This window comes from Melanerpes formicivorus, unplaced genomic scaffold (genome assembly GCF_026170545.1).
Source record: "Melanerpes formicivorus ecotype bairdi unplaced genomic scaffold, bMelFor1.0.p_v2 SCAF_25, whole genome shotgun sequence".
Classification (NCBI taxonomy): Eukaryota; Metazoa; Chordata; class Aves; order Piciformes; family Picidae; genus Melanerpes; species Melanerpes formicivorus.
The window spans coordinates 8,136,150-8,147,766 of NW_027142377.1; positions in this window are offsets into that span (position 1 = coordinate 8,136,150).

Genomic DNA, 11,617 nt, shown 5'->3' on the forward strand with positions numbered 1-11,617 from the left:
CACGCCTTCCAAAACAAGATCTTAAATAGGTGTGATTGGGATTGGACCTCTAAACATCTCTTCAAGGCTGGGCTAATGAATCATAGCTAATGCTAGAGGCATTGGCAGAAAACTTGCAAACCTGCTTCAAGTTTTGTTCTCTTGCAATAGATTTGGGGGGGATGGGGAGCGGGGGTGAAATTGTGCATGTAAAGGTCTCTCCAAGGTTTTGGAAAGTCACACTTCACCCCACCAGCCCTGCAGGAGCTTTGTGATAATTACATTATGTAAATCCTTTGTGACCTCACCAGCAGCTAAGTTTGCTTAGTCAAGCTCACCCCAGGACTGTGAATAAGAGCTGCTGTGGGATCAGCAAGAGCATGCAGAGAACTCAAAGGACATGGACAGTGCTGCTCCTCTGGCCAGAAACAAGGCCCATGATCTGTAGCAAGTAGGAGCCTGACATCTTCCTATTTACTCCATCTGGGCAAATCAAACCACACAGAGAAATCAGAAGGGACAAAACAAGTGAAGAGAAATGTGGTCCAGCCTAAGACCAAGGGAAAGAGCTAGCCAAAGCCTCACCTCCCATTTCACCTCAGTTCTCACAATGGCTTTGTGTCTCCTGATATCTCCCTGGTTTTCCATCCATGTACTTTCTACAGTGAGTGCTCCCACAGATCCAGAGCTCTCCATAGCTCAGCTTGGCCACCTTCCTCACCCAAGAGGGACATTTGCTGAAACTATGTTTCTCTCTGATTGGAGCAATTTCTGGGGACACCACCTGAATGGAACTCCTTGGCATGTCTGGGCATGACTCCCCCATTCACTTCCAGCCTGTGTAGACAAATGTGCCAGTGGTGGGGGGTGGGAGGGACAACCAACAAACCACCAAAAGACCCACATACCACAAAAACTGACTGCAACAGAAACCACAAGTACAAAAAGCCATTTAGAACAGTCATATTTTACCTTCTATCAATGACAAGTTGAAGTGCAGAAGCATAAAAAGTCAAGTTATCCAAACTTAGGAATCCAGCAGAGAAGAGGTTTAAACTGCACATTTCAAGGATACTTGGAAGCCAACGCGGCAGCAGAAACATTCATTTCATTACTTACAGCCCTGTCCTGACCCACCAAATGCTACACATGGACATGGACAAGGTGGACAGGAAGAACAGCGGTATATTTGACCCAAGAAGCCAAGGTGTGCCTGATAGTTTCAAAGTAAACCAGGGAGTGCCTTCCACTTCAAGAAAAAAACTGCCACCTCTTGTAAATATAACCCTCCTCTCCATGGCAAGCTAACAAGAGAGCAGCTAATTAAGATCACAGAGTTTGTATCTGGGGCAAAACTACAGTTAAAATCATGCAGGGCCTGATCTAGACAGCTGGGGGGGCAAGGGGGGGAAATAAGAAACAACCCCCACCAAAGCAAAAAATCGACCAACCCCAAGATCCTCTGTGTGCATTTCAAAAGCCCATGTAGGTACAGAGAATATCACAATCTGCAATCAAGACATCATAAAACAGAATTGCTCTCATGTGCACTGATTTTAGGCACTGTTATGGTGGCACTGTTGTGCACTAATGGTGCATTAGGGCCATAAGAAATGCTGCAGCACCAATAAAGTCTCTTCCTGTGAACTTCTGTTTCATCACAGCAGCAGGCCAGATCATGGGTGTAGTTTGAATTAAGGCCAAGTTCACCAAGGCTATCAATAGAGTCAACAACCATGTTGACCTTTGTAGCTATACAGCATTTGGAAATACTTGGGTGCTGTTCATGGGGAGAGAGAGCAAAGATGAGTTTGTTGTTAAGCTGACTGGGGAAAGGAAAAAAAAAAGAAAAGATAGAGGCATGAGATAGGAAATGATTCAAGTAGGCAGGTAAGCAATAAAGCTCATCAACAAACAGACCTGATAATAGAAACCAACCAAAGTCTGACTCAAGAGTTGTCCTTACTGACAGCAGAGGAATCCAAACAGTCTCAGCATGTTTACATCAGCAGAGAAAAAGGACGCAGTAATGCTACTTTGAACCACCTTTCTCAAACCAAATTCCTACTACTAATTTCCCATACCTCTGTGGAACAGGCATGTTGAAAAGCACCACTTTGTCAGATAAGGGAAGACTCCAGCATCTTCTCCAAAGACTAATAGCAATTTGAGGTACTCAGGATAACATATGGTGAGCGAGACAAAGTGTAAGCTTAGAGCTACATTATAGATCTCTTCAATCCTTCCTACACCAAATCAGACACCATCCCATTCACCCAACACAACACCATCTCATTGCCTCTCTCTCAGCTTCTCAAAAACCATTGATCAGGAATTCTACCTGTTTCAGTCTTAGGAAGAGGGTATGAGTCTATCATTTTGCAGAAAAACAAAGTACATCCCATAGCTACATGTATTTCCCTATACCATGCAATACCTGCAGAGTGGCTGCAAGACAGCCCCACTGCTGTCAGTCAGCTCTCAAAAGAGATGAGCCTGCACTTCTGCTCACGCTCCTTTGGCACCTCCATGGGCTGAGTCTCACTTTGCATGTATGCCCTGCACCGATCTCTGCACAATGACCACCTTACCTCCTCAAGCTGCCATGGGGTTTACCAGGTGAGAGTGGCAGTTTGAAGACAAGTTGTGGAGTAGCACCTTGCCACCTCCCAAGGGAGAGGGCTGCTGACATGGCAGTGACACCAGCCCTGAGGGGACTGTTCTCAAATCAAAATTGCAGTGATGGCAGAGTCTCAGTCCTTTCTTTATCCCCCCTCACTCCCCACTGTGGTTCTTTTTTCAGTTAAATCATTCCAGGGAACTCTTAAGTTGCAAGAGCTCTGCTATCACTCGTATTAGACGATAAATATTTATAAGCCAAAGCATAATTCCAAATACTTATCCCTTAGGTAAACACTAGAAAGTAAAGGTCAAAGTGTAAACACCAGTATTTTTGTAGAGATTGCACACATTCATGTTTTGAATGGTTGTTTTCCCTAAGTAAACCCCAGGCAAAAGATAGCAAATGCCTAATTTCAAAGGTCCTGAAACTTACAATTTGGCACGCAATGGGATGCATTGTAATGAAGTTTACAGAAGCACTCTGTGAAGCGTTCACACGTGAAAAATTAAAGGGCAGATAGTTGTTTTATTTAAATCAACCCTATTTTCAGAAACCTTTTATCCATCCATAAACTGCAGTGCACTAAAAGATCAACATTTGTGCCTGCAAGTTTTCTTTCTAATAACAAGCCACTAGCAGAGCACATTCTGCCTTAAAGGACCATTTCTTTGCTGAGAAGTGTATAGGGATATTTGTTACTCACAGAACAGATAAAGAAGATTTGATGTTCTTGCAAAGACAAGCACTCAAAAGTGAGAAAAAGCCAGAATTACAGTAAATGGAACCATTTGCCCTGCTCCCACGTGTGTGCACAATAACACAGCCTCCAGCGATATGACCACACTCCTATTTTCCCCTCAGGTTGCCTGCCCCAGCCTCAGCCAGAGCAAGGAAGGGGCTGGTCTGGCCCTGCAAAGCAATCAACACGAGCCTTGGCACATGCTGCATGCTTGCAGGCCCCCTTTGCTGCACATGACTCAAGCACAGCTGCAGCGGTGGTTAGGAATGTCCTTGTCTGTTTTGCCATGGCACTCTTGAGGTTATTACTTGTTAGTGTCTCAAACTTGAATTAATCTTCACTGTTTACCAACAATGCCAAGGAATGACCTTTCCTCTGCTGGGAAGCAAGGAAAGAAAAAGGGAGGTGAAGGATCCACAGCTATTGGGCTAGTGCAAGTGGCATGACAAAGGCTTTTCATTTTCCAGAGTGGTATGATGATATTTTCAACACTGCAGCTCTCCTGAGTTTCTGTTGCAACTGTGACTGCTGAGGATTCCAGGTCAGACACCAGGGTCCCAAGTTAGATACCCAGAATATGAGAGACTGTCTGTGGAGAGTTTGGTTTAAATAACTTGCCTGGAATCACTCTGGCAGAAACACTGAGTATTAACTCTCTAGCATACATCTGACCAGCCTTTGATATTGGTTCCTCTTTCCATAAATTTCCACCTCATTCATTTTTCCACTCCTGCCAAAAATGGGGTAGAGATCCTTGGACAACGGAATCTTTTACCCCACAAACCTGATTCATTCCCCAAGCAGATCTATAACTGCAGTAGCCTGATTAAAAGCCCGTATCACAACACAGATGATGGAAGCAGGGCTGGGAAGAGAGTTAAAGTTGCCAGATCATTTTGGTATATCCCAAGCGTTTTTAAAACCCAGTGTGCGCACACACAGGTGTGTGATAGCCTTGACTTCACAAACAAAAGGAAAAAGCAGCTACAAAAAATCCACTGCATAGCTGAAAGCAAATTCCAGCAGGGCTAGGACCTTTGGAGTTACTGAAGAGACCCCAGTAATTAAAGCTAATGAAGTACCTGTGTGAAATAAAGTTGCCTTCTGCTGAGCAGTTGAGGGAGCTGAGCACACACTGTCTGGGGACTTTGCAGATGCTTGCTCAGAAGGGCAAAATGCAGGAATCACCAGCTTCATCTCAGGTTTCTGGAAGGAAACAGGCCGAACACAAACTTTTCTACTACCTCCCCAAAACAAAGTCTCCTCCTCTCTTTTTACTCTGTTTCATATGTATCTATGCATCAAGGGGACAGAAGAGCTCTTTGCAAATATCCATCCCTATCCTGTGAGTACAGAGGGAGATACTCAGGCGGGCATACTGACTTTCATGAGATTACACCCATCCTGAAAATACAGCTGCAATTCCAGAGCAACTCCTCTTCCAACTGTACCCCTCTGCATCTGTCTGAGGGACAGACCCATCACAAGTGAGAGCTGTGAAGGGCAGCCCCTATGCAGCAGGGAGAAACCCAAGATGACCTTGCAAGGATGAGATTTCTCCCTCAAACATCATCTGAGCACATGCACGCTGAGAAGTTTGAAATGTTCATTAAGTGGCTGAGTCTGGCAGGAAAATGAAGTGAAAGCCACTCTCCTGCCAAATCTCAACACCACAGTGGTGCTAGAGCTGCTCCAACTGGCAGCTATCTTCTGCTTCAAGACCAGCAAAGCTTCACCTGGCCCTTTTCCCCAAAAACCTGTGGTGCCAGCCCCACGTTAACCACATGCCACACACACCTAGGTGTGCAAATACACACAGAGCAATACTAGCACTTCAATTTCTGCATCGAGTGAAGAGCTGTGTTTGCCCTGATTTGCAGCAAATGTCTGAGAAGTTTTATTTCAGATCCACCCATCATAACAGAAAACCCCACAATGGCTGAAATTCCTTCCTGCAATGTAAACAGTATTTCCACAATTATTCACCCATGTGCCACCAATAAAGGAAGACTTTCACAACAATTTAGCCATGAGTGTGTGGGGGCCATTTAATTCTTTTCAGATTACTACTTCTGATCAGTTGTCAGACAAGAGGGTTTTTTTTTCCTCCTTTTCTTTCCCTGTCTTGGCTACGGTTGAATAGCTCATCACCTGTCTACTTCAAGCTGAGAACTTTCATTTTAGACTCACAAAGTTGCATACATTTTCTCTGCAGACCTATTACATGTAGTAGGCAAATAACAAGTGTGCTAAACCAAGCTAAAACTAATTAAAATAACTGGAACAGAGCAGACAAGAGTACACACCTTTGCATTTAAGCTGTTAAGAACAAATACCCATAATTCAAAGGCAAATCAACTGCCCATATTTGGTTCTACAAAAGGAAGACATCTTGGAGACTGGGCCTACCAGTAAAACCAGGTTTTGCTGGTCTCATGTTGGACAGTAAAGTTGGCAGCAGCTGCCAAACATGGAACTTCAAAGAACAGAGGATTTGCTGGAAAAGGTTCAACCAAGTCCATTCTAGAAGCTCTTCCCTGACCCTGTGCATGCAAGAGAGGAGAGAATAGTCATCTCCTTATCTATTGTACGTGCTTTTGGGGCTTGAGAGTGCAACTGTTCTCCTGATTAATTAACAAAAGTGTGTATATTAGTCACTGATTTTATAGTTTTGACTAGTTGTTCTTCACAGTTATGTTCAAACTGTGGGAAAAAAAAAACCCACACTGTCCACAGTTACCTATTTTCACTTTGGGGTATAACTACAGAACAAAGAACTCAAACCAAGTATCATTAAACAACTGCTAAGGAGCACAGAGTTTTACCAGATATAAATGTTAATAAATAATGGTATTTCTCACTCTCTTTTTAAACAAAAGGAATTTTTTAGGAGTAGACAAAAACTAGTTATTTTTCTGAAGGCTTTAAAAAAAAAAACCACCTCAGGTCATTTGCACCTCATTTGCCATGCAGCTACTACAGATATATTCTGCAGTCAATTCATTAGAGCAGTATAAAACTGAGACTTTCAGGAAGGTGACATCCTGCCTGGATGAGCAAGGAGCTACTGGACACACTATTACTTAAAAGGAAACTCTACAGGCAGTGGAGAGAAGGACAGCTAGAACAGGAGGTGTTGGAACTAGATGATCCTTGTGGTCCCTTCCAACCCTGAATGATACTATGATACTATGAAATGAATCCGAAAAGAAGAACTTGGGATTCTACAGAAAATATACTATCAGTTGAGAAAATTCCAGCAGAAATTTTTATTTCAGTTCTCCTAGCACCTTCCTCCTTTCTCAAAACATGTATTTCTACCTCAAGCAAAGGTAAAATGAAAACCAAGTGACGACATAAAGGAGCCTGATTTTCCAGAAGACCCAAATCATAGCCATCTGAAGAAACTGCCCTTTGTGCTATTCAGACACCCATTGAGACACTTATATTGCTATTCAAATCTGAAGTGTTAGCCAAGGTTTTCATTCCATTTGATATTATTCTGAAGCAGCAAAATACACTTGTACAATCATCTGGAAATCCATGGATCCAAGGAAGCAACCAAGCTTTGTGATAACACATTTTTCAAGCTTAAAAAAATCTTCCATTGCAGCTCTGAGGGAAAAAGTTTGGCTGCTTGCTCAAGCATATACTGATTAAGGATGGGTTTGTAAGAAGGCATAAAAGTTGCACATCCAAGAGGTCTTGCAGGCTGCCATGAAACCTTCCAAAGCTCCACTCAGTTACATGTTAACTACAAGAACAATGCTGAGCTGGTTTTGATTTCACCATATTTGGTCTGAACGAACTGAAACCAGCACAAAAACTGCCTAGTGCGAGCCAGTACCAGCCAGATTCTCAGCACTTCAACCACCAACATTTCCCATCAGCATCACTGAAGTTTGGGAGGCTTGCTTTGGTGACCTGTGCCCTTTCTTTCTTCCCACCCGCCTCATTCTTTCTTTCTTTACTATGTATGTTAATTTGGGGAAAATCATAGCCCAGGGCAACACACCTGACTGCTTCCCACCCCAAAATCATTTACCATTTAATGCACGGTTACGTTCATTCTTCTGCCTTTATAGTTCCCTAATGAGCTTGAACTGCAATTAACAAAATGCTTGTGTTCACTTTAGCACAATGCACCTGCAAATACCAGGATGGGAAGTGATATTTAAAACACAAAAATACACTCAGTACATATTTCAGCTTAAATGCCAACCCATGGCGATATTCTAGCATGAGCTCCAATCTTAGCAGGTGTCAGCGGTGGCAAAAAGTTTGCTGTCTTTTTAAGATTTGTATTCTAATTGGTCAAAGATGTCCTCAGATTATCTTCTCATCCAGGCCACAATGATTTTGTGAAGAAAAACACAAATTCCTTCATTTTTTAATTGAAATAGTTAACTATACTGTACTGAATTTTGGTTGTAAATGTTCAGCTCCATGCTAGCATTGAAAGATCTTCATGCAGACAAGACCATTGTTAGGATTCATTCAAAATGGGTCTGTGTGAGGGGAAAACAAAAACAAACAGGCCTGCCAGAAATAAATGATCAGTTATTTCTTATTTCATTGATATTGTACACAATGTTTCAACATGCAGCAACCTAATGGGCACACTGCAGCAGCTCTCCTGCCTACTTGATTTTAAGGAGTGGGGGGGGGGCGGGGAATAAAGTAGCAGCATGGTTTTGCTTTCTCTGCTTGATAAACAGAGTACAAACTAGAAATAGGTGGTCTCCAGAAACAAGAAGTTGCAACATTCATAGTGGTCCCTCTGTTGCTCTTGCCCGGTGCTTTTCTTCTCTACACCACAAAAACTCAGAAGTAGTGGGACTGCAAGGGAGCTCTGAAGATCATCTTGTCCAATCTCCTGCTCATACAGAGCAGGTCAAGCTTCAGGTTATATCAGTTTGCTCAGGGTCTTGCCTAGTCAAGCTCAGGAAATCTCCAAATGTGGAAGTTTTGCAACTTCTTGGGGCTCAAGTCATAAACCACAGCTCTGGTGAAAAAATATTTTCCCCCCTTATATTCAGTCAGATTATTTTCCTTTCCTATAATCTGTGGCAGGTGTCTCCTGTCCATTTACAGTGTACCTCTGACAAGAGTTTGGCCTCATCCTCCCTAAAACCTCCTTTTGGGTGATAGAAGAGTGTTATTTTATTCCCCACAGATAGATTAAAATGTCCCCCCTGACCTCTCCTCATGTGTCACACAGTCTAGCCCTAACCAGGACAGCTGCTCTCAGCTATCTCCAGTTTACCAGTATTTCTCCCAGAGTCCCAAACTGGACAAAGTACTCCAGTGCCATTCTAACGAGCGCAGGTAGAGTGGAATAGTCAATCCCGTCCAGGCAAACCAGCAAGCAATTTGCTTTCGTTCCTGCAGGAGCCACAATGTTGATTCATGTTGGATGTGGTGTCCATTAAGATTTCCAGCTCTCCCCAGATTCCAATATGGTCCCCCCATACTTGGGCATGGGGCATTTCTGTTTCAGGTGCAGGACCTTGCATTCACCTTTGTTGAACTCCAGGAGATTCCTGATGGCCCATTTACCCACCTCATCTCTCAGATGGTTCCTCCAGCCAGGAGACTTGCTCTCCAGCACACCAGCCATTTCTCCCAGGTTGGTGTCACCTGCAAACTCACTAAGGATGCACTGCCTCTGACAAAGATATTCAGTATGTACTAGCCCTTCAGCACCCTCTGATGCATCCTGTCCAGTCCCATGGGCTGGTATGTATCACTTTTACCTATATGATCTTTAATTATTTAATGTAAGGACCATCTCGTCCCTCATTTTCTGTCACTACTTGGGGGTCTGGATGCAGATCTTGCTGATAAAGACCAAGACACTGATTACTTCAGCCTTTTCCCATGCCTTCACATCATCTGCCATATTCAGCAGAAGGCCCACACCTGTTTCCCTTGTGTTGCTGATGAACATGTGGAAATGATCTGCTTGCACTCCACAAGCCTCAGTTATAACTCCACCTGAGCTTTGACTTTCCTAACTCTTCCTACACATCCAGGAAACATTTGTGTGTTTTTCTTTGCTTGCTTGTCCCTGCTTCCAGCTCCATACTCTTCCTTCCTTTTTACATTTGAAATCAGGCAGGAGTTCCCTGTTCAGCCAAGCTGGCCTCCTGCTATACCTGCTCAGCATCCTGAACATCAAGATGGACTGTTCTTGTGCTTTGAGGAGGCTATCCTTGAAGATCAAGCAATTATCATGGTTCTCTGCCCTTCAGAGTAAGACATTCTTGCCTACCAGTTCCTTGAACGAGCTGAAGTCCACATGCTTGAAGTTTTCAGTGATTATTACCTGCCTTTCCCACTTCCCTCAGGATCTTAAACCACCACCTCGTGATACTCCAGTCAAATGACACCAAAGCAGTTCTTCCTTATTCATGAGCAGCAGGCCCAGCATGGCACCTCCATCAGTCTGCTCAACCAGCACCAGCATGAAGTTGTCCCTGATACACTCTGTAGATCTCCTGAATTTCTTATATCCTGTCACACTGCTCTTCCAGTAGGTGTGGGGAGGGCTACAGCATTCCTAAAATGGTTTAGCCTCGTGTCAGAAAAATGAACCCACTTCTTGATAAGCCAGACATATGTATGTGTTAACAGCAGAATATTCCTGTTGGAATTTTATGAACCAAGGTACTATCATTATAAATACACCATAGCATCACAGGTGGAATCTAAAACATGCAAATATAACAGCTACAAGCAACTGTGACAGAGGTCCATTCAGGCAAATCCATCCATGCTTCACTTGTGAAGAATCTCTGGAGCTCTTTATACAGTGTAGGTGTGGAGCCAGTGCAACAAATTAATGCTTGAAGTGTTCGCTTAATAGCAGTTTGGGTCTGCAGGTGAGCAACACTGGCTTGTTTCAGGACCTAGTAAGAGGAGGCATACCATGACCTACCTGAATGATGAAAGCTCCAAAGCCAGACCACTGTCCAGAGAGCAAGGCCAGGAAATGAATAAAGAAAAATACTTCTGTACCTTGTGGGCCAATTCTCCAGCATCAGCCAACTCAAATGATGGCCAGAGACTTCAGTTCTTATAAAAGGGACAAGATCTGCAGAACTGCAACTGAATAGCATTAAGCAACAGACACTTTCTAATGGACTTGGATACTGGCTGCAGATGGCACCATTGCTGGTTTGCAAATTGGGAGGCAGGTAGACTTTTAGACCTTCAGCCAGATTCCCACTCATAAGCTTTCGATCCCACTGAAACCAGGGTAAGTAAAAGGCAAACCTGGCCTTCAGTATGAACTGGGGCTTGCAGTTTGCACAGGCTCCAAGAAATCCTGGTGATGTAAATGAGTGCCTGATTTGACTGTGACTCATTTACCCTGTCAGACAGCCAAATGACTGTCCTGTCCAGGCTCTTCAGCAAGCAGAAACACAGACAAACTACTCTATAAACTGACTATTAAGATATTCTTATCTCTAGGTCATCAGCCTCCTTCCTACATATCAGAAGTTCTTAACTCTCCATCCAACACCACCTCTGCCAGCATCCTTGTTTGAGCACCAAAAATGTTACTGAATTTATCTTCCTAACAGCCACGAAGATGGATTTCCCTTGTTACTGATAAGGCAATGACAAGACAATAATGGCTGGACTTTTAAAAACAGAATTTAGTTCAAGTTATGCAAGCTTTAATAAACCTTTACTTTTCCTCTCAGCTGGTTGAGCTCACAGGCCCTGATATTGCTTAGTGTTCCTGGAGTTGTCAGGGATCAGGCCATGCAAAAATGCCAAGTTTCACACTGTTTTGCACATGAAACCACAAATCCCTCTCCAGAAGCCCAGGGGCACGAGGGGGGGCTGCAGCTCAAAAAGGTGCATGAACTTGGATAAAGCTGGGCAGATGTCAGAGTTTGTAACAATGTACTAAATTAAGCCCTGTCTATTTTTTTCCACGGGTCTGAAATACAAAATAGCTGCTAAGATCATTAAGTTTTGGCAGAAGTGGGCCACAGATTTCAGAAAAGAAAAGAATTACCATATTTTTTCTTAGCTGTCTCTTCTTTTTTTTTTCCAGCTAATTCAATGCCTTATCTTCCCCTGGAAAACCCTGAGCCAGTTTTCTTTATCTGAGGTCATCTTAACTTTTGGTAGGTATCTAGATGCGATTGTTTCCTGTTTTCTTTGCTTTTATTTATAAACTATGCACCTGTCAAAGAGACAACTAACCACAACTGGCAAGGTGAGACCATCTGAAACACTTTATACAAATCATTAAATAG